The 23,714-nt window shown below is 46.5% G+C and overlaps 1 protein-coding gene and 1 pseudogene across 8 annotated transcripts in view; one reads left to right on the forward strand and one right to left on the reverse strand.

Moving 5' to 3' along the window:
- SOCS2 (suppressor of cytokine signaling 2) overlaps positions 1–23,714 on the reverse strand; it is a 33,212-nt gene that overhangs the window by 4,526 nt on the left and 4,972 nt on the right. Inside the window, exons 3-4 of one of the 8 annotated variants that reach the window (XM_029954179.1) lie at positions 21,349–21,440; positions 10,889–11,048 (exon numbers count right to left, since the gene is read on the reverse strand). The gene's annotated coding sequence lies outside the window, so the exon portion shown is untranslated. The other 7 variants (XM_029954188.1, XM_029954185.1, XM_029954183.1 and 4 more) reach the window with 7 other exon arrangements.
- On the forward strand, positions 10,341–11,339 carry LOC115304140 (annotated as a pseudogene).

A 23,714-nucleotide genomic window follows, 5' to 3' on the forward strand; every position in this document is an offset into this window, starting at 1 on the left:
GCTGTCGAGGAATCGGCCCAAGCGCGCAGGCCTCGCGGGGGCTCGGAGCCCAGAGCCGGGACCTGGGCCGGGGCAGAACCGGCGGCCTCGAGCGCCGCTGGACGTGCAAGACAACGAACGCCGAGCCCTTACCTCGGCCTCGGCCGCCGCCTCCACACTAGGCAGCGTCCCCAGCGGACATGGGGCGGGGGAGTCGGGAGGGGCCGGGGAGAGGACGGGTGTCTGCCCCAGTTTCCCCTGTTGACTTTTAATTTGGGAACGAGATGCCTGGGGATGCGCTCCGCAGCAGCCGGAGTTCTCTGCGAAGAGGGCAAACAAAAGCCCCGGGGATCTTCGCCTAGAACCCCGGGCTCTGGAATCCCCCACCCTGGGCAGCTGCTGGCTTTCCCTCTGGCTGCGACCAAGGAGGTGGGAAGGAGAGGGAGGAGGAAGGAGCTTGGGCGGGAGGCAGGCGGGTGGGGAGGAGCGGCAGATCAGGTTATTAGGAGGATTATTAATCTGGATGGCTGTTTGGGGCGGGGGAGGAAACTCCGGAGACTTCCCGACGCCTAGGAGCCGAAGACAGCAGGCAGTAGCGCCCGGCCACCGGGCAGAGCCGCAGCTCGGACTCTCTCCCCGGCTGCTCGGAACTGCGGAAGCCAAGGCCGCCCGGCGCTCGCGGCCGCGCCCTGTGCCCTCCCCGGCGACCCTCCATAGGGAGGAGCCTTCGGGCTCCCGGGACCAGTACCTGCCGCCAGCGCCCGGCCGAGCTCCTCCGGCGCCCGGGCTGCGGGCGCAGGGGATCCTGAGGCTGTGTGCACGGGGCCTGGGGGCGCACTGTCCGCGGCCCGCGCAGCGCCAGTTGCGGCGGGCTTGGAGGCTCATGCTTCAAGTGAACCCCAAGGCCCGCGAGCCGCGGCGGCGGCGGCAAGACCCGGCAAGAGTTAAACGTCTGTCCCGGGAGCTGGGTGTGCGCGCGACTTCCCAGCCCCGCGCGCCTCCCTCGCTCCCCGCCTCCCTCCCTTGTCTCGCTCCCAACGCGCCCCGCCCTGCTGCTGCGGAGGCCGCTTTCCAGGAACTTTCCAGGAATCCGCCTCACGTGATCACGGCCCCCGCTCCTGCTTTAAAGAGGCTCGGGCGCTAATGCGCAGGCTTCAGGGGAGGCGGGCCCACGGAGCTCGGTGCGGGGCCGGGCGGCGTGGCTGCCTAGGAATCCGCCCGCCCCTGACCGCACAGCTCCGAGTGCTCGGAGGCGCGCTCGAGCCCCACGGCCACCGCCGTCCCCGCTTCGGCGGCCGGGGCTCTGCCCCGCGGCGTGCTAGCCGTGCACCGCGGTCTGGGGACTAAGCGATATCCTCGCCCCGCCGCGGGGCTCTGTCCTTCCCACCCCCTCCGCGCCTTCTCCACGCGGCCCTCACGGCTGCACAGTTTGTGAGCGGGATGCGGGAGAGAATGGGGGTCCTCGGAAACGGCTCCTCTCTACGGCACCTTAGCAGAGTGAGAGGGCCCCTGCTCCAGGCCCCCGCGCTCCCCACCGGGAGCCGGAGGAGCGGAGCGGACCGGAGGCGGTGCCCTAGCCCCGGTCCTAGAAGGCGGACGGCGGGCTGAGCGCTGGGCCTCCTTAAGCGGCGCTAGCGGCTCCCAGTCTCCTCCCCCAGGCGCTCCTGCTCTCAGTCTCCAGCAGCGGCCTAGCCGGGCTCCTCCTCCTCACCTCCTCCTTCCCCTCCTCCCTCTCTTCCTGGTGCACCCTGCTCCTCTGTCTCCTTCCGCTCGCCGCCCCCGCTCACCTGCTCAGACAGCTGAAGGGGTGCCCTTACCTACGGGCCTGGGTGCTGCTGGACAGCCCGCCTCGGTGCCCGCAGTCCCGAGAGCTCTCGGCTTGGCGATTTCCCCCCGCAGGGCTAGCTCCCGGGGACTGGAAATTCGGCGGGATCCCGCTACTCCCCTGTCCGGAGACCCTCACCTCCTCCCACCCGATTGGAGGCCACCTGGCCTCCGTTGGAACTCAGCTCCTCGCCTGCGTGCCCGCCTCCAAAGTGTGACCTACTTTTTAAAAGCCATTAACAGTCACGGGAAAACCGGATCCCAAATTTCGATAACCATTTTTCTTTGAAATACTATTCTATTGCATCACTGCTCAAAAGCTTGAAAGGTCAATGGCCACTTTCAGTTGAAGCAGGGGCTAAGGGGAAGTTGGGCGAGGAAGGGGAGGAGGCGTGGGGGAGGCGCGGCTTACAAACCTTGCCTGGTACCCCCCCCTGCTGGCCCTAGAAGGAAACGTAAACCAGCTTCCTGCCTTCCGGCCTGGCCTGAGTCAGGAATGATTCTCTCAATAATTTTCCTGCTGTCAGTAAGTGACTATGCAAATGATAGGCAGGTGAGGCTGGAAGCGGGGAAGTGGGGGGGCGGGGCGGGGGGGGTGGAATAGGTACTTCCAAGCTAACAAATGGCTTTGTCAACAATAGAGCTGTGTGCATGGAATCATGTTTGGAGTCTAATACATGGAAGGCAGAGCTAATTCAACCTTAGTCAAAAAGGTTGTCAAAATGACTTTGGCCAAGTCATTTACTTATCTTTGAGCCCTCAGCCTTTTCTAGAAAATGAAGGAACTGGACTCCACGGCTGGCTCAGGGACTGGGATGAATGAACAAATCAGATTCATGTAGAGTTTGTATGTAGTGTGAGGCCCAGAGAACCTTCAAGAACCACTACATTACTAAGTTCACTATATTCTAAATTATTCCATTTCGTTTCTTATCCCTTTGCGGAGAATTCCAGACGAAGGATGTACCCACTGTCCTGTAGTTTAAAAGATTTAAAAATTTTTACAAAGATAAATTTCTATTTAATTGTCCGTTGAAATGAATCTGCCAGCAACCTTCCTTAATTTAACTTTCCTATTGTCTCCTAGCACATGCTGTTCCCTCTTCCTGGGATGCCCTTCACTAGAATGGGTATGTGGCCAGCTCTCCCCCTTCAGCTCCCAGCTCAAAGTCACCTCCACAGACATTGTCCACAGAACTTACAGTAAGCACGATGCCAACTGTATGGGCACCAAATTTTGTAGCAAAGTAAGATTTTTGAATTTTGTTTCTGAAATGTTTCTCAGAGATCACAGCATTTTGTCGGCCTTTTTAATCCCCAAGAAACGCGTGTGGGAGGGCCTCTTAGGAAAATATTTATGGGATCGTGTTAAGCAAGAAAAAACTAGAATGTGAAACTATCTATGCTATGGTTACAACATTATAACATTATGTATGCCTGTGGGCAAAAACAGAAGGGAATGTGGAGAAAGGAAAGCAGCTGTTTTTAGGGTGGAAGGCTATGGGTGAATTTTTAAACTTGACTTTGTTAAATACTGTTCCAGTATTTTTGAGACAGTCATCATTTTCCAAAGCTGCATGTGGGTCAGTGTCTTCAGTGACTCCAAGAGGGTAGAGTGTAGTTGGTAGCGGTTATGACTCCAGTCCTGAGGGACCTCTTTCCTGAACCCCAGACCTGCCACTCACCACTGCCTTTCAAGATGTCTAATGTGCACCCACCAGTTTAGCATGTCCCAAACTGAGACCCGGTAATTTCTTAAAACAACTCCATCTAAGACAAAAACAAAAAAGAAGGCAGTTCCTCCTTCATTTCTCCCCATCTCTGAGAAATGTCATTTCTAGTCTTCTGTGGCTCTGGCTAAAAGCCTTCAAGCCCTCCTTGACTGCTGTCTCTCACACACCCCACATCCCACGTGTTGGCCAATCCTTTGACTCTGATTTCACAACAAACCCAGAGGTGAAGCCCTTGCCATATTTCCACCATGCACCAGTCCAAGCCAGGTTTACCAGCCTCTGCCCGGCTTACTGCTGCAGCGTCTTCCTGCTACCTCTGTCCCTCCGACAGACTCTTCCTGACAGAGCAGTAACAGTGATCTGGTTTAAACCAAGTCATCGCCTGTCCTTCCTCGGCTCCTGGCCAAATGGCTGCATCACACCAGAGTGAAAGACAAAATCCGAGTGGCCACGAACAGCACCCTACAAGGTCTGGTTCCATTTGCCTCCCCGATCTCATCCCTCCTGTGCTGTCCCTTGATCCCTCTGCTCAAGATACATTGGGCTTCTTGCTATTTCCAAGACCTACTGCCAACATACACTCCCCTACTGAAGGTGGAGCGTATGTGATGACTTCCAGACTTTGCCATCTCACCACCACCACCACCATCACCATCATCACATACGCTCCACCTTCACGAATCCCTGTGATTCTGGAACTCACCTCTCTGGAGAACACGTGACCCAGGTTAGTTAACAGAAAGATCTCATTTCCCTGGACTCGGAGGTTTCTCCAGTATCACAGCCCAAGCAGATTATTGTTTTAGGATTTGATGTAAGTGCTCCAAGAGAAGCGATCTCCCTGCTTCCGAGATGATGAGCAGTGATGACCACGTGAGCCAAATTCTCTCCCACCTAGAAGGAGCCCGTCAAAGAATGGAAGCAAGAGAGAAGGCAGAGCTCAGGCTAGCGTGGGAGGAAGAGGTCCCTGAGCACTTGAATCCAGTCTGCCTGAGGCCGTACCACCCTTGGGCTCAGATTCAGGGGCCAGCACATTAATTTTTCCCTACCTAGTTTGACTTGGGTTCTGTAACTTGTCATCAAAGACACCCTTGTGGGGTGTAGGGAGTTGGATAGGAAAGAACCCGTGGGAGGGAGTGAAATAGAGAATTTAGAAGATACAGAACAGAACTATTTTCTAGAAGATGAGCATCTCTTACTTCTCCTCTGGTGCTACTCAATCCCAGTTCCCTTTTATGAGGTCCTGCTTGTTCCATTCCCATGAAGGAGCCTACTCCTTGGTGTCTGGCTGGCTTCAGTACGCTGGGTTAGAGATTCCAGAAAGAAGCAGCTGGGCAGATGGCTTTCCCCTAGACTTCTGAGACCCGGGAACATGCAAGATGGCCATGCCCTTGGTCTTTCTACTCACAGAAGTTGAGGGGAGTCATAGTCTAGAATAGTCATTGTGGATGTAAAATCACAGATCTCTCAAAAATTCTGATAAAATCTATAGACTGGAGTTTCCAAACCACCTGCCTCTGGGCCATATTTGATCGCTCAGAGTGTCATGGTTAGTATGCCAAGATTCTTTTTAAAACCATGTGAATCAAATTCTAGAGATTTCACCACAAAGTGACCCAGAATTCTGCTTTCTCTTAACCAACCCTAAACTCTTGTCAACACTGGATCCCATTCTTTCAGGGCAGCGATCAGCTGAAGCAGAATGGTGGCTGCCCCTGTGGCAGGCACATTCGCCACAGTCCTCACCCTCTCCTGTGGTCTCCCCAACACTGAACATGACTTGCCATTTGTCATCACACCTGCAGTGTCTTTCTTATGGTGGAGAAATATTTCTGGACCCAAGTCTCTACCAGAAGGAGGGAAATAAAAGATCAAACAGACTGGATATTTCAAGATAACTAGGAAAGAACCTATTACACTATAATAAGCAGATAAAGTGTGGCTGGGTTTTCATACCTAACCTATTTCATTCTTCTGTATTCCTACATGGCCCCAGGATTCGCGGACAGGCTCCATCTAAGACATTCTCTGCAGAAAAATCTTCTGGGAGCACAGATCTGGGGAATCAGTTGACAACAGAAGCCCAACTTTGAATCCCGGGGGGGCCTCTTTGCCTGAGGCAAGAATGCTGTCCTGAAGGTGGAGGGCCCCCCCGGAAGCACTTCTCTGGAGATAAAAGTGTGCCTTCAGCCCTGTAGGGGCCTCCCTGTGTTGGACTTGGCTGTAGAGTCAGAGGACCATCAACCATAAGACTTTGGTGCTAGGAAGGACATCATTTCACTGGTGCAGAATAATTTTCCTTGTCCTCTTGCTTCTCTCTCACAAAGTTCTAATCCTCTGGGCTCCTTGTTTCTCAAACGCACACACCTGCCTCAAGGCCTTTGTGCTTGCTCCTTCCCCCGTGGTCTCATGGCATCACTTCCGCACTTTGTTCGTGTCTGTGCTCAGAGAGGTCTCCCCTTTTTTTATCAAGACCATTTCTTTCTCCTTTATTTTTCATCTCAGCAGCGACTATTACCTGACACTATAGTGGTTTTTATTCGTCGTTTGTTTAATGTCTCTCTCTCATCAAAACATAGCAGGGATTTTGTCTATTATAATCACTACTCTATCCCCAGTGCCTCAAGAAACTCCTGGCCCACAGTAGACACCCAATATAAAATTATTGAATGAATGAATGAATGCATCTACAAGTAAGAAAACAAATGCTTTTACCACCTTTCTGCCCTGGATCCCTTGACCTCTCGTCTTCCCCAGCTAGCTGTGCTGCTCACCTTAATCTACAGCTTAGCCTTCAGACTCCGGTCTGCTACTGAGAAGAAACTGGCTGTTCTAGCATCTCTCCTTCGTCTCCTGGAGCCTGACCGCACGACTATGGTACCTAGTAGACAGCAGGTGACTCAGCCACCTAACAGATGTTCGTGAGTACTTACATGCTCTAGGCCTTGTAGATGAATATAATTCAGCCCGCTCTTAAGGGGGTCTCCGTTAATGGGAGAGACACCACTGACCTTTCTAACTAAGGGTTAAGTCATGGAGAAATGCACAGGTTAGTTTTGCAAGCAGCTGGGGAGCACCACCGCAACTACCTTGGGAAGTCCAGAAAGGCTTCATGGGAGAGGGGATTTGACCAAGCCCCTTAACTTTTCTGGATCTGGTTTTTTCCAAAGAAAACAGTTTGGATCTGAGGAGCAGTTATGTTTCCTTCTCATTCAAATCACCTTCTGAGCCCTGTTCCACAACCTCCCAAAGAGCAACGGATGGTGTTATTATCCGTAAGCCTGGGCAGCTTCTAGGTATGTTTGATTTTCCAGAGAAGTTCATGAAGGTCAAGGCCTGGTGTGATGATGTGGTAAGCAGAGCAGTTAGAAGAAATACCTATTAGTAAATAACAAACTGCCCTCCTGGCTTAGTCATGGAATTCTGAGAAGCGGCAGTGCCCAGTGAGCCAGCCCGGAGATTGGCAGTCATGGGGGAGACTAACTTTAAGCTAAGGCATGTGGCAGGGCTGCAAAAGGCAAGCTCTGAATAGCACAATCACCACCTCCTTGAGCCACGGGACAGCCACACACATCCCACATTGGAAGGCAAGCTGATCACATCTACAGGCCTGTTTTGCTAAACTCGCATGTTAAAATTATATTGGTCATGCCCCGACGTAACAGAAAGTAATATAATATCACCAGTTTGCCTGTATATAATGGCTTAAAGCTCTCTTCACCAATGTATTATAGTATATACTTGATTTTATTCTCATAACACTTTGACAGTAGTAGGAAAAAATGCCTAGTTTATGTGTAAATAAATTAAGCCAAAGTAGATCAAATAGGTTATTCTGTACTTGTAAGCAAATTGTCCTTAGGAAAACAGGATAGGGTTTTTGTTTTTTTTTTTAAGGTTTATTTATTTTTGAGAGACAGTGAGAGACAGATCATGAGCAAGGGAGGAACAGAGAGAGAGGGACTCACAGAATCAGAAGCACACTTCGCTCGGAGCTGTCAGCACAGAGCCCGACGTGGGGCCCAAACCCAGAAACTGTGAGATCATGACCTGAGCCGAAGTCGGACACTCAACTGACTGAGCCACCAACAGTATAGGTTTATTATGAACAAAGAAAACATTTTTAAGTGAAAAAGTAGCTTGGAGGGTTAGTTGCTTTTTTTTTTCCATTCTTTTTTTTTTTTTTTTTTTTTTTTTGAGAGAGAGTCAGAACATGAGCAGGGGAGAGAGGCAGAGATAGGGAAAGAGAATTCCAGGCAGGCTCTACAGCCAGCACAGAGTCTGAAGCAGGCTCAGTCCCACAGCCCTGGGATCATGACCTGAGCGGAATCAAGAGCTGGATGCCTAACTGACCGAGTCACCCGGGGGCCTCAGGCAGGTCGCTTTCCAAACAGGTCATTCAAGTCAAGTCACTGAAAGTACCTGTTCCAACAAATGTGACTATAATATTTTCAAAGATTATTTACAACATTTGAACGAAAGCAAGGGATAAAAGTTGAGGGGGAAAGTTAGGCTCCTTTGTTTTGTTTTGAAATATTCCCAATGACGAAATTATTACATTTCAGCATGTGCCAACAATAAAATAAACATAAAAGTAAAGTCTTATTTCTTACCAAATACATTTTTTGGGTTTTTTTTAAAACTTATTTTTGAGAGAGAGAGTGTGAGCAGGGGAGGGTCATAGAGAGAGAGAAGGAGATACAGAATTGAAGACAGGCTCCAGGCTCTGAGCTGCCTGGCAGCCAGAGCCTGACATGGGGCTCGAACCCACAGGCCACGAGATCATGACCTGAGCTGAAGTCAGAAGCTTAGCCGACTGAGCCACCCAGGCACCCCTATAAAATACATTTTAAAAATCTATTTAGAAATAACTCTGTGAGTGTCATGCTGGTAAGGTCTGCTATTTTTCCCTTTGGCTTTTCCAGTGCTGCTTAGGAGACTTATTTCAAGTTCTCCCTTTTCCCTCCCTCTCCTTCTTTTATTCCTTCCTTCTTTTATTTTTAAAATGTTTATTTATTTACTTTGAAGGAGAGAGAAAGGTCACTCACGGGAGGGACAGAGAGAGAGGGAGAGAGAGAGAGAGTCCCAAGCAGACTCCATGCTCTCAGTGCAGAGCCCACTGTGGGGCTTGAACTCATGACCTGAGCTGAAATCAGGAGTTGGGTGCTTAACCCACTGAGCCACCCAGGTGCCCCACCCCCTCCCATTTTTAACACCAATGCTTAAATGAGGCAAATTTGCCTGACAAAGTCATCAGGCAAATCCTCATCTTTTACCACATAGTATTTTTAGCCCGAGGTCTATCACACCTTCTCTTTTGCCATGACCACCTGATTTACCCCACCACATGCTCATTGTCTATCAGATTATATTGTAATCTGTTGACCCAGCCATTATATGGACAAAAATAAAGATGGCATAATAAATACAGCATAGTAAATAAAGATGGTATGAATAAATAAATATCACTGATAGCAACTGGGAAATCAGAAAACAGTTATAATATGACAATGTCTCACACAAAGATTACCACTACAAAGGAATAAAACACCAAACACCAAATCTTACCCAAAAGAAATGGGTGATCTGAATAGCCCTATTTTTATAAGAAAATAGATTCCAGATTCAGAAAGCTTCACTGGTGAATTTTACCAAACACTTAAGAAATAACACCTATTCTTCATTAAATTTTCCCAAAAAATAGAAGTGGGAACATTTCACAATTCATTCCAGGAGGCCAGAATGTTCTAGACACCAAAACAAAAACAAAAAGAAAGTAGATAATACAGAAAACTATAGACCAGTATCTCTCAAAAGCACAATCACAAAATATTGACAAATTGAATCCAGAAATATATAAAGAGGGTAATAGATGAATGACCCACTTGGAAATATTCCAGGAAGGTGAGGTTGATTCAACACTCAAAATCAGTCAGTAATTCACAATCTCAACAGACTAAAAAGAGTAAAACCATGTAATTATGTTAATACATGTAAAAAAGCATTTATAAAACTCAACATCTATCCATCATTTAAAATTTTTCAGCAAATTAGAAATAGAAGGGAAGTCTGACAAACCTTATCTATAAAAAAACAAACAAAAAAACCCAAAAAAAAACAACACCAAACATCATTGTAATGGTGCAAAACTGAAGGCTTTCCCCCTAAAATTAAGGAGAAAGCAAGAATGTCCTTATTTACAACTTCTTTTCACCATTGTATTGGAGGTACTGGCCTGTGCTTTAAGACAAAAAATAAATAAAATTGTATAGATCGTAAAGGAAGAAGCAAAAATGTCTTTACTTGCAAACAGCATAATCATCTACATAGAAAATTCTAAGGAATCCAAAAAAATAGTTACTACAACAAATATGTGAGTTTAGCTAGGTTTCAGGATACAACGTCAATACAAGAAATAGGTTTTCTATTTACTAGCAACAAACTACTAGAAATTGAAAATGTTAGTAATATCATCTAAAATAGATTTTAAAACATGAAATACCGACAAATTTAATCAAATATGTGCACGAGCTGTACATGTAAAAGAAAATTTGTGAGTGCTGAGAAAAATTAAGGAAAGTTAAATGAAGGGACAGACCATGCTCAAGGATGGGAAGGGTCAATATTGTTGTCATTTTCCCTAAATTGATCTATAGATAGAACACAATTCCAAACAAAACCTCAACAACCTTTCTCCTTGTGCTGTAGAAATCAACAAACTGATTCTAAACTGTATTTGGAACACACGCACAACCGTTTGCCCCACACCTGGAGTCTTGTAGCCCAGGTCTTACCTGAATCAGGATGGGGGAGTGGGGAGTTCAGGTGGGGCTAGTGGCTGGGCCCCTGCTTGCTGCCTACCTGCATGTCCTGCCCCTCCCCCACCTGCCCACCCCCACTCCCACCCCCAGCTTTCTCCTGCCCTTTACTCCTGGAAGTTGTCAGGCAAATTTTTCACCTACGAGGGATTCCCCATCTTCCACCAATACTCTGCGGGTGTGGTGGGAAGCCCCAGGATAGGTGTGCTTTTACAAGGCCTTCCAACATCCAGCTATGATTGGTAGGGGATTTGGGAAACCCTAAGGTTTCATCTAGTGATTACCCTTGATTTCGTGGGCTTTGGCTTCAGTAACAAACTGAGACCACATGAGTATTCCGCATTTGGCCAGGCCAGCTTTGCGGAGGCACTTTTGCAGTACCTGGGGCTCCAGAACTGCAGGATCAACCTTTTGTCTCATGATTACGGAGATATCATTGCTCAGGAGCTGCTCTGTAGGTTCAAGCAGGATCCATCTGGTCAGCTTACCATAAAGAGTCTCTGTCAAATGGAAGGTATATTTCCTGAGACTCACCATCCTCTCCTTCTCCAAATCTTCTCAGAGATGGAGGCATTCTGTCACCCATCCTCACACGATTGATGAACTTCTTTGTATTCTCTCAAGGTCTCACCCCAGTCTTTGGGCTGTACACCTGCCCCTCTAAGAGTGAGCCATGGGACGCGTGGGCAAGGATCTGCAACAATGACGGAAACTTAGTAATCAACAGGCTCTTACAATACATCAACCAGAGGAAGAGGTTCAGAAGATGCTGGGTGGGAGCTCTGGCTTCTGTGACCATTCCCATTCATTTTATCTGTGGACCATTGGGTCCCACACATCCCTATCCAGAGTTTTTGGAGCCGCACAGGAAAACACTGCTGCGGTCCACAGTGTCCATTCTAGACGAGCACATCAGCCACTTCCACGGCTAGAGGATCCCATGGGCTTCTTGAAGGCCTATGTGGGCTTCATCAACTCCTTCTGAACTGGAAAGAGTAGAGTCCTGTATTACCTCCCCTACCCCCTTTCCTAGTGTGCATTACACTTAGAAAGAAATGCCTAAAAGAAGTCCTGGCCACCAAACACGATTCTCTCACAAAAGTCCATCTGACTCACTAGTGATCAGCATATAGTAAAAAGTCCACAGAAGCTCTGACTACAGATGGCCCTAACAGTCCACCTCCCGTTCTTCTAACATCTGAGCGAGGGTAGGACTTACCTGTGTCTTTGCGCTGTTAGGAAATTCTGATGAGCGCTACTACTCACAGATACAGAGCGACAGGGAGACATTCTTAACAGTCTTTTTAACACTTTAGTGGACCTTCCTGAAATGTTTAGAAACGCTAATTTCTGGGCCATCCTCGACTGGAATCCTATGGTAAAGAATGAGGAGAGGGTGTCTCCTTACGTGTCCTCCAGTGGCTTTAAGGGTACATGCTTTGGTAACTTCTCTAGCAGCACAGCGTAGTGAGAGGAGTCTCTCTTGTCATAACTTTGTATTTCATTCCATCAGGTGCTTTTAATTATGGGCATTTTGTTGACGTAGGTTTTGGTTTGAATATGCAGTATTCTAAGTATATTTTTAATGTTTGTTTATTTTTGAGAGAGAGAGAGAGAGAGAGAGAGAGAGAGAAATCACAAGCAGTGGAGGGGCAGAGAGAGAGAAAGAGAGAGGGAGACACAGAATCTGAAGCAGGCTCCAGGCTCCCAGCTGTCAGCACAGAGCGCGACACGGGGCTTGAACTCATGAGCTGTGAGATCATGACCTGAGCCGAAATCAGACATTTAACCGACTGAGCCAAGTCTATGATTTACCTGGACGTATTATATGCATTTTATAAGGATACTTAACCAGCAATACTCTGGTAGAGTAATGAACCTTATTCAATAGGTTTAGTTTCTGAATAAACTGAATTAAGTCCAAATGATGTAAGGAATTTCCTAAAATCACAGTAGCATCTGTGCCAGAGATTTACTGTTATTAACTAATTCTAACAGCAAACAGTCTGACGCTTCATACTTCAGTGCTTAGAAACACGTTCCTCCTGAGCTGGAGAGGAGGCGATCATTTTACAGTCCAAGTCACCGCGCTGAATGCACATGGGTTTCTTTTATGATGATTGCTTAACTTCTCTCTGGTTGTCCCAGCGAGGCTTCCCCTTGTAGCTCAGTAATTCCTGTATTTTACAGACAGGAAGGTTCCAGAAACGTTAAGAATAATTCTGAAAGGCCTATGAGCAAATGGTGTTGAATACTTTTTTTTTTTTTAAGCCACAGCTTCATTGTCTTGGTCAAAAACAGGATGATGGAGTAAGTATTTTAAACTCTTTTTTTTTAATTAGCAACTTCAAGTACAACAACTGAAATTGGAATAAGTGTTTATTTTTATTGGGGCGACTGAATGGGTCCGTTGGTTAAGCGTCCGACTTCAACCCAGGTAATGATCTCACAGTTTGTGAGTTCGAGCCCCACACTGGGCTCTCTGCTGAAAGTTCTGACAGAGCCTGGAACCTGCTTCAGATTCTGTGTCTCCCTCTCTCTCTGCCCTCCCTCTCTTGCACTCCTGTCTCTCGCTCTCTCTAAAATAAATAAACATTTTAAAAATTTAGGTGTTTATTTTTATTAATAAAAATGAATTTTGACAAAAAAATAAAGAAATAAAACATATTTAGAGATGCAAAGGGCCTAGGAAATTATTCTAGATTATTCTAGAAAAAGAATAACAAAGGTGGAGGATTCACTCTATCTGACTTGAAGATTTATGCTAAAGCTATAGTAATCAAGACAGAGTAGTACTGGTCTAAAGACAGACACACAGATCAAGGGAACAGACTAGAGAGTCCAGAAATAGATCCACCAAAATGTAGTCAACTGGTTTTAGCGAAAAAATGATAGTTTTTCAAGAAATGGTGCTGAAGCAATTGGACATCCATACACACACACACACACACACACACACACACACACACGCTTCTTGACCCTTCATACCGTACACAACCATTAATTTTGAATCTAATATAAGAGACAAAACTCTAAAACTTCTGAGAAAACAAAGGAGAAAATCCTGTTACCTTGGGTCAGGCAAAGGTTTCCTTTTTTAAGTTTTAATTATTTATTTATTTTTAAATTTACATCCAGTTTAGTTAGCATATAGGGCAACATTGATTTCTGGGGTAGATTCCTTAATGCCCCTTACCCATGTAGCCCATCCCCCGCCTCCACAACCCCTCCAGCAATCCTCAGTTCTCTATATTTAAGAGTTTCTTATGTTTTGTCCCCCTCCCTGTTTTTATATTATTTTTGCTTCCCTTCCCTTATGTTTATCTGTTTTGTATCTTAAAGTCTTCATATGAGTGAAGTCATATATTTGTCTTTCTCTGACTAATTTCGCTTAGCATAATATACTCTTGTTCCATCCATGTAGTTGCAAATGGCAAGATTTCATTCTTTTTGATTGCTGAGTAATACTCCAGTGTGTGTGTGTGTGTGTGTGTGTGTGTGTGTGTGTGTGTGTGTGGTGTACACACCACGTCTTCTTTATCCATTCATCTGTAGATGGACATTTGGGCTCTTTCCATACTTTGGCTCTTGTCGTTGGTGCTGCTTGGTCAGGTGAAGGTTTCTTATGTAGGTATGTGTTTCACACACATCACAAACCATAAGAAAATATGGATACACTGGACTTGACATCAAAATGAAGACTTTTTGCTCTTCAAAAGATAATGATATGTGAATAAAGCCCAATAAATCTCTTATTAAGAAGATAATATTACAAAAAATTTTAAAACCACAACACTTGGGAAATTAGTAGAATATTCTATATCTGCTAAGGAATCTGTATCGAGAATACTTAGAAAAAACCTTCACAGCTCGGTAAGAATGTAAAAGTCCAACTAAAAAGTGGTCAAAAATATCTAAACAGACTGTGATGAAAGTGTCTGTTTAAGTATTTTGACCACTTTTTTGCACGCTCTCTCTTCCAAAATAGATAGATAAATAAACATTTTTTAAAAATTAGCACTCACTAGACCTTAAATCTTCATAAAAAAAGACATAATATTATGGGATGGGGTGATAATCATGTTGCCATAAATAAATGTTTCAGATCAACGTCTTATATACCCTAAACTTACACAATGTTATGTGTTAATTATATCTCAATTTTTTAAAATAAAAATAAATCAAAAAACAAAAATAGCACTCTTGCATTCTCCCAGATAGGTGGAGGTGATTTACACACATTCATTCTTAGTTCATGACAGTCCCACGAGTGGGCAGACAGGCAGGCAGAGCAAGATGCTGCGAAGTCAGAAGGGCTTCCACCCAGGCAGAGACGCGCCTGGATTTACATGTTGCAGGGATCACTCTGATGGTCATGGTCGGAAACCTGAATTGGATCAGGGCAAAGTGAGATAGATGGATGGTTGTTGAAATTATCCCTTGACAGATAAGCAAGCCCCTCACTCGGAATCACTAGAGATAATGGAATTGGGGGCAGCAACCCAATGAGTCTTGGACATTGGTTGAATGGGAGGGGTGCCAGAGAAGGTGGCTTTGGGGGGGTCACACCAAAGTTTCTGACTTGGTGGGGGATGTGACACCAAAAGAATCAGGGGAACCAGGCCTGAGGCATGCTTGGGAAGTGTTCCCCTGTGACGCTCGTCCCTGTTGATCTGGGCATTTCATCTTGGCGTTTCCCATAAGTCCTAGCAAGATGCCCATCAGAGAAAAGATGTTCCATCCATGTTTGCAGAATTGGTTGAGGTGAGGAGGTTGTACTTGAGCTGGCAGCTCCTATCTGGCAGAGAAGAGAGGGCAATCCAGGCAAGCTCTCATAAACATCGTGTACCTACACCAGGCTTAGGGACAGGGACACGGTGGTAAAAACACGCTCCAGCAAAGCTGCTTGAAGGCCATGAAGGCTCTTTCCTCTCAGAACACCTCCATGAAGATTTTTATTTATGATTCACTTTATTTCCAGGAGCCAATTTCTAGTCACAATCCTAGAATCCCCCTTACTGATGTAGCTCGCCCTGTGTAGACCTGTGACCTGTGACCTTCCACCTCACTTCCCCCTAACATGGCTCCACACCCCATCCCACCCCTCCTTCTAGCGCTCTCTCTTGTGTGCATCTTAGTGACTTTCCAGGACAGCTCCTGAGGCGAGGACACACCACCGTGAATAAGGCAGGTGCCCTGGGGAGGGTGTGCACTCCACATGGGAGTGTCTTTTGTGGATGCCCCCACACTGGGGTCCTGTGCTTCCGGAAGTCAGAACCCGGTCTAGATAAAAGGAAAGTGGCATGTCTCCATTCAGTCCTGATGGAACAGGAGACGGTGGGGTGGAGAACCAGAACTCAGCCCCAGGGCTGTATCTGTCCTCTCTGAATAACTCCCACAGCCCAAGCCCCACTCAGGGGCCAAGGACCATAAGCAAGTTAATTAACTTCTCTGTGTCTCAATTTCCTCATTTCTTTTTTTTAAATATAATTTATTGTCAAATAAAAAGTCACAGCACCTGACAAATAGTATGTGCTCAATAAATGGTTATGTGTTTGTTTTTGTCTTAGCTTTCTAAAAAGCTCACCGCTAAACCATTTTTGGCTTTATTTATAATTCTAGGAGCCCTCCAGGTGTTCTTCCATAGATGCTCCTAGGTATTACATTTGAGCACTCAGCACGTCACTTCTGCCCTAAACATTTTTCCATTGCATCACTGTGACGCTTGAGCTCATATGTCAACATGACTGGGCGGAGAAACGCTCAGATGCCTGATAAAACATTATATCCTGGTGTGTCTGTGAGGGTGTTTCTGGAAGGGATTAGTATGGGTAGACTGAGTGAAGATCACCCTCCCCCATGTGAGTGGCACTGTCCAATCCGTCAAGGGCTTGAATAGAACAGAAAAGCAGAGGAAGGAAGAATTTGTTCTCTGCCTGAGCCAGGACATCCATCTTCTCCTGCCCTCAGATATCATGCTCCTGGTTCTCAACTCAGGCTGGGACTTAGCCCATCGCATACCCCAACCCCTTCTAACAGGTCGTTGGACCTGAACTGAGTTATACCACTGGCTTTCCTAGTTCCCCAGCTTATAGACAGCATATAGTGGAACTTCTCAGCCTCCATAATTATATATATGGGTGTGTGTGTGTGTGTGTGTGTGTGTGTGTGTGTGTGTGTGTGTGTTAGCATATATTAGCATCTCCTATTGGTATTGTTTCTCTGGAGAACCCTGGCTAATATAATCACCTTATATCTTATTGGAATTTTCAGGCAGGAGCTTCCTGATGGATTTTTCCAAGGAATCTCTTTTACTTTTGGCAGGAAGAGCTGCCACTTGAATGGCAACCTTCTACTGATTTCGGTGGATCAACTCACATCTCACGGCGGGAACTTCCACCAACACTTTCCTGTCTTCCTCCAAATGAAACTTTGTAATCATCACTGTTGTGTCCTGTCCAGATTCCCTTCACCAGGCAGATCTACCGGCCCATGACTCCTGCAAGTATTAGCCGCCACAGGCTTACAGCTGCACCCTTCCCTTGCAGAGTTGCCCTTGACCCATGGGAGCCAACTTGCCCAGAAATATTTGGGAAATTATTCTACCCTCGAGGCAGCCCATGGCCAATGGCTAGCTGATGCAGGACATGAAAGTCCAACCCCCTTACCTCAAGCTGCAACAATGCTGTGATACTGTGAGGTGTTTTCTGATGCCAAATGGGTTTTCCTGACATCAACGAATCCTCCAACACTGATTGGTGTCTAGCAATTCAATTCAGTTCTAACACTATCTCCCTGGAGTTAGTTAGCATGAGATCCTACAAATTAAAGGGCTCAGTCCCACAAGACTGCCCTCACTTCAGATGCCAACCACAAATGGGGTCCCCGAGTGGCCAGCACTTCTGTCTAACTGACTACAAAGTCAGGGGTTCCCACGACGCGCCCCCCACAGTTTCGATAATTTATTAGAACAATTCATAGAAATCCACAAAGCATTCTACTTACTATTACAGTTTATTATAAAAGATAAAAATGAACAGTCAGATGAAGAAGTGCACAGGGCGAGATCTGACAGGCTCCCAAGAATAGGAGCTTCTTAGGTTCGGGGTGTGCCCCCCTTCCAGCATGCAGATGTGTTCACCACTCCCAGATGCTCCCCAAACCACATGGTGTAGGGGTTTTGTGGAGGTTTTACTCTGCAGGCATGACTGATTCAATACTTGGTCATTGGTGATTGACCTCAATCTCCCACCCCTACGCCCTCCCGAGAGGAGGGAGCACAGGGCTGAAAAATCTAACCTTCTAATCACATGGCTTTTTTTCCATTCAGCAGGTCCCATCCTGAAGCTATCTAGGCCTCTGTAGGACCCACCGCATTAGCAAGCAAAAGATAATCATTTCTAAGAGTTTTAGGAGCTCTGTGTCAGATACATGCTTTTTATTATGTCACAGGCACCCATCATCCTTCTGAGATCCTTGTGGGATGCGGCCGAGGCTGTGCCCACCTCTGCCCAGCTTCTCCTCTGCCATGTCCTGCTTCACTCCCATCCTCAGAGGTTTCACCCCAGAGCCCTTTGTCAACAAAGCCCCCTGCACTGGTGGCTTTCTACTCCTCACAGATATTTGTGTGTCTTTTATGTGACTTTTTTGACCGGACGTCCCTTGAGATCTAACCCATATCTAGTTTGTCTTTGCCTTCCTGTAACACCTTCACAAAGCCCTACATATACACAATTGTCAGGAAGCTTTGTGGAATGACTTACTTCATATTTTGAAGTCATTTTAACTCCCATTCTGCACCCCCCCAACCCCAAAACCCGGCACATGAACAATAGTCCAGTTTTCCCCCATGAAGATGAGGGCAAAGGATTTCAAGAAACTGCTCATGAGCAGACCCCTGTGGATGCAGCTCCAGGCCGTTTCTGCCTGGTGCCAGAGATCGCCAGCCAGGGCTGTTCAGTGCCTTGAGTATTTTTGTTCCTTCCAACTTCTCTGCCCGATCAAGTTAAATAGTCCCTAAGAGTAAATAAATGTGGCAAAGATAAAACAAATATTTTTTTCCAGTTGGATTGGTTCATTCCTTGTGTGGGTTCAGACCAGGGAGAACCAGAATGTTTTGATTAAATCAGATGTTGCCATGAAATGATTTGCTTGTTTACTAAGGGGCTGTCTTCTTGTCACTATCTACCAAAGTGGGAATGCTTGGTATTATTGAGTGGACTGCTTTGAATAGGAAAATGACAAGGTTCCTTAACCTAATGTTCTTAGTATGTGACAAAGTGTAAAAACACCGAATCAAAAGCAACAACAAGTATAACCCTGGGTAATTGCAGAGGAGAGAAAAGGAAAGCAGGTGGGCTCCTAGGTATCCTGTTTACAAGTCTTTTTGTCCGATGTGTTTCTAACAACTAACTTTTCCCCTTTCCTTTATTTTTATATATTATATGTGCATCTCACCCAGGCGCTACCATGATTTGACCTGCTAGAAAGAGGGGAGGTGTTGCAGCTCCAATAACTTCCACAGTGTGGGGACCACAGTTCTTCCTAACTTCAAGGGTTTTTGTGGTCCCGTAAGGTGCCACTGACTTTTTGGTGGTGGTGACTGCTTAGTTATTAAGCATCCAGAGTGATGGTGACCTTGTACTACTGCTAACAGTGATTAGGGCAGATAACATTGGGGCGCCTGGGTGGCTCAGTTGATTGAGCATCCGACTTCAGCTCAGGTCATGATCTTGTGGTTTGTGAGTTTGAGCCCCACGTCGGGCTCTCTGCTCTCAGCTCAGAGCCTGGAGACTGCTTCAGATTCTGTGTCTCCTGCTCTCTCTGCCTCTCTCCCACTTGTGCTCTGTCTCTCTCTCAAAAGTAAATAAACATTAAAAATTTTTAAAAAAGGACAGATAACATTGATCAGATCTGTCAGGACTTGTTCTTGGACTTCACATGTATTCATTGATGAATGCCCCAACATAGCTCTATGAGGTAGGTCACTTATTTTTATTTTTTTTAATGTTTATTTATTTTGAGAGAGAGGGAGAGAAAGGAGGGGACAGAAAGAGAAGGAGAGAGAGAATCCCAAACAGGCTCTGTGATATCAGAGCAAAGCCTGACAAGGGGCTCCATCCCACAACTGTGAGATCATGACCTGAGCCGAAATCAAGAGTTGGACACTTAACCAACTGAGCCACCCAACACCCCTGTTTTCTTGCTTTAAAAACAATTCCATCCAATATATCTCTATATACCTAAGAGCTTTTTAAAAAACATAACCATCTTACCATCATCTCACCATTAATATCATCAAATACCCACTGAGGAGTGTTTATATTCCCCCAATCGTCTCATAATACTTTTTTAAAGATTTTATTCTTAAGTAATCTCTATACTCAATGTGGGGCTCAAACTCCAACCCCAGATCAAGAGTTACCTGCTCTACCAACTGAGCCAGCCAGGCCACCCAGTAGGCAACTTTGATATCGTCATTTTACACATAAAAAAAACTGGGCCTGATAGAGGTTAAAGGACTTGCCCAAGGGTAGAAATTCCAAGCAACAGAGCCAACTCTGACCCTACGTTTTCTGGCTCTAGGACCCAAGGGTTACAAATCACTACACATACTGCCTAATAGCATTAGTCATCATACAACCAATAACATTTAAGTCTTAATTATATGCCAGCAATGATGCTTTGTTATATGTATTAACATCAGTCCTCATAAAAAATTGGTCAGATATATATTTATCATCCTCTTTTCACCGAGGCACAGAGAGGTTAAGCAGCTTGCCTAGGCTTACCCAGCTGGCAAGTGAAGTAACTAAGTCTCAAGTCTTTGTAGAATGCCTTTGTAGGCAGTACTCTTGGGCTGGTCTGCTCTTGCTCACAGGTGCTGTGAGCTTCGGCTTTGTGGAGCAGGTGAACACTGTTACAGACCCCACTTTGTAAAGTATGGTTTATCCTGTCTCCCCTGGGAAATATCCAGTGAGCCACAGAACAAGACATACTGGAGACCCAGTCTACACTATACATCTGCTCTGGCCTATTTGTTTGCCTGCTAGCATTTTCCTCTCATGTTGCTAAGAGCATTCTGGTTTCCTTTTGGGGAATATATTAGTTTCCTGTCATTACCATAACAAGTGACCATTAAGTTAGTGACTTAAAACAACACAAATTTATTATCTTACAGTTCTGCAGGTCAGTTGTCCAAAACAGGTCTCGCTGAGCTAAAGCAAGGTGTCAACAGGGCTGAATTTCTTTGGGAGGCCCTCAAGGACAATCTGTTCCTTTGCCTTTTCCAGTTTCTAGAGACGCTCACACTCCTAGGCTCATGGCTGTGTTCCTCCATTATCAAACTGAGCGACAGGCCAAGTCCTTCTCGTGCTACCGTCTCTCTGGCGGTTCGTCTTCTGCCTCCTTCGTCCACTTAACGATCTTATTGACTGTATCCGGTTTAGCTGGATCACCTCCCTAGGTGAAGGAGCTGACTGGCTACCTTAATTCCTCTGTGCCTATTCATGGCTTCTCAATGTTAGGAGACAGACGTCACTGGAGTGGTGCTGGGAGCATCTGCCCCAGGAAAGCACCCCCTTTCACTCTTGGACCATATATTCCGCATTAGTCCAGCTCAACAACCCTGGCTCACAGGATGGGCCTGGGGCCTTACTGGAATTCTCGGCAAAGGGAGGCCCTCCTTACCCCCCAAAGAGCTGGTCACAGCCCAAGAGTGGAGCCTCTCCCTGAGTGGCCGGAGCCCTTTTGCATTGGCTCTTAAGTACTGTGACAACCTCGCTGCTGCTGGGGGTGATGAGCCAGTAGCCACTGTGCGCAACTTAACTGAAACATGGGACAAGGGTCCCTAAAAGTGAGGCCCCTTCCTCCTGCTGCTTCCTCAGAGAGTTCCTATGTGACACTTGCAATCTCTAAAAAACAAAGACAACTCAAAGAAGATCTCTTTAATGTGACCCAACTCAGCACTGTTCAGTACTTTGCTTAGTACTCACTGGCTTGCTTTGAGCATCGGGATGCACACCAGTGTTCAGCATGTCGGCTCCTTCTCCAGCCTCGCCTTTGTCATTCTCAGCATCCCCAAAGCCTAAAAAAACACAGTAAAATATCTGTTTGCTAGGATCCACCCAAAGCACACATTATTAGTTGGGCTTCCGCCGTGTGAATGCTGTGTAACAAATGATGCCCAATCCCTGTGGCACACCAGAAGCATTTCTTTCTCTTCCTCACAGGTCCGTGGGGCTGCCGGGGCAGCTCGGCCTCCAGCCGTAGATGAAGATTGGGTCCACTCCACATTTCTCTCATTGTCCTTGGACCAGAAGGTAACCAAGGGCTGTTCTTTTTTTTTTTTTTAACGTTTTTATTTATTATTTTTTAGAGAGCATAAGCCTGGGAGGGGCAGAGAGGGAGGTAGACACAGAATCCAAAGCAGGCTCCAGGTTCTAAGCTATCAGTACAAAGCCCGACTCAGCGCTCAAACCATGAGTTAAGTCAGAAACTTAACCGACTGAGCCACCCAGGTGTCCCAAGGACAGTTCTTCTCATGGTAGGGGACAGAAAAGGATAAGAGGTCAAGCCAAAGTACAGGAGCACATTTAAAGTCTCTGCTCATATCATGTCTGCTAATATATTTCATTGGCCAAAACAAGCCAAAGGCCAAGTCCAACATCAGTGGATGGAAAAATATAGTCTGGTCTCTCCAGTGCGGGGGCAGGGGGGCATTGTAGAGTATCATGGCAAAGACTGGACACATTCCAAGGGGAAGAGAGGAATTAGAATAATCCAGTCCTATCACAGACACCTCCATTTTTATATTGCCCTCTTCTTTCATGAAAAAAAAGAGAAGATTGCGTAAAAAGTTCATTTCAATGATTTCTGCAAAAATTTTCTTAAAGTTATTTCCAGAAGTTACCAGGATTAGTAAGATCTCATTCCATCTCCTACCTATAGGTCTGACTTCATGGGACTCAGGCAGGAGCATGGGACCCCACATTCAGAAAGACCCCATACCTGGTTTAATGCTATGCTGTCACTGTCTTGAGGTTCTTAATAATAATTTTTGATAAGGGGCTCTAAATTTTCAGTTCACACTGGTCCCCACAAGTTATGTAGCCAGCCCTGTCTATACATGTTATATTTATGGCCCCAGACAGTGAGGATTAGTGCTGAGAATGGTGACCCTAAAACCTATAGATTTCAAAATGATCCCCAATCCAATTACAGTAACCATGTTCTTTCATGCATTCAGCATGCTTATAGGGTACTGTTATAATTCCAGGATTTAGAGGTAAAAACCATGAACTAACCAGCCCTGCCCTCACTGCATTCACACTGTGCCGCACTTCCTGTTATCTGCCCACCAGACAGATGACTTTCATGTACATTTCAGGGGAATCAGAGGCGGACACGTAACAGAGTGTGTCATAGGTACTGTGGGGGTGGGGGGCACATGCAGATCCCAGCAGGCACGAGGAGCTCCATCCACCCTAATCTCTCCCTTTCAAGGAAGCAAATCAGAATGCAAGAGGGTGAGAGTGATAATATCAAGAGAGCTCATCTGAAACCCACTCTGCATTGTAAAGATAATAAATCTTTCACAACCCTGCTACTTTGGATGTTATTCTAGCCTCTAAAGTGGCAAAAAGACAGATCCATTTTAGAGAGGTTTTCAACCGTAAAGACTGAAGTCAAAGAGCAAACCAAGTTTCTGGTTAACATTTCCCAGGGGCTCTTCAAATAGTGTGAGAAATGCCACTCTGTGACAGCTTCAGCCCAACACCAGCCGCATCCTCCCGGGAGGCTGTGTGCCCTGGCGCTGCCCGGCGGAGCGGGAGGACGTCAGGCTGCTGGTCCGCTTGAGGGGTCAGAACAGGTGTATTCCACACCCCAGCTGCAGGGGCCTCAGCCTGGAAAGGGGCCAGCCCGTTTCCTCACCAGCTTGCTTTCCAAAACTTCATGCTCTCGGACCCTGTACGCACGTTAATACCGCACACGTGTGCCTCCCTGAACTCAGGGCACCAGCGGCTCTGACAAAGTGTGGTCCACATCCGGGTCCCCTGCGGGCTTGTTAAACACAGATTTTAGGGCTCCACCGTAGAGGTTTTGATTCAGTGGGTCTTGGATGGGTCCTCAAAATTTGCGTTTCTAGTAAGTTCCCAGCAGCTTGACGCTGCTGATCTGGGTAACAGCCTTTGAGAACTTCTGCTCAAGGGCACTGCCTCGCGTCCTGAAAGGCTGCCTCAGCCCCATGTGGTCATGGTGAGACCCTCGTTCTCTGGCTTCTGACCAGCCCCGCTTCAACTCTCCTCAGGTGCCTCCATTCCTCATCTCCCTTCAGCAGTCCCGTTGCCCTACACTCCAC

The sequence above is a fragment of the Suricata suricatta genome, chromosome 10, assembly GCF_006229205.1.
Source record: "Suricata suricatta isolate VVHF042 chromosome 10, meerkat_22Aug2017_6uvM2_HiC, whole genome shotgun sequence".
Classification (NCBI taxonomy): Eukaryota; Metazoa; Chordata; class Mammalia; order Carnivora; family Herpestidae; genus Suricata; species Suricata suricatta.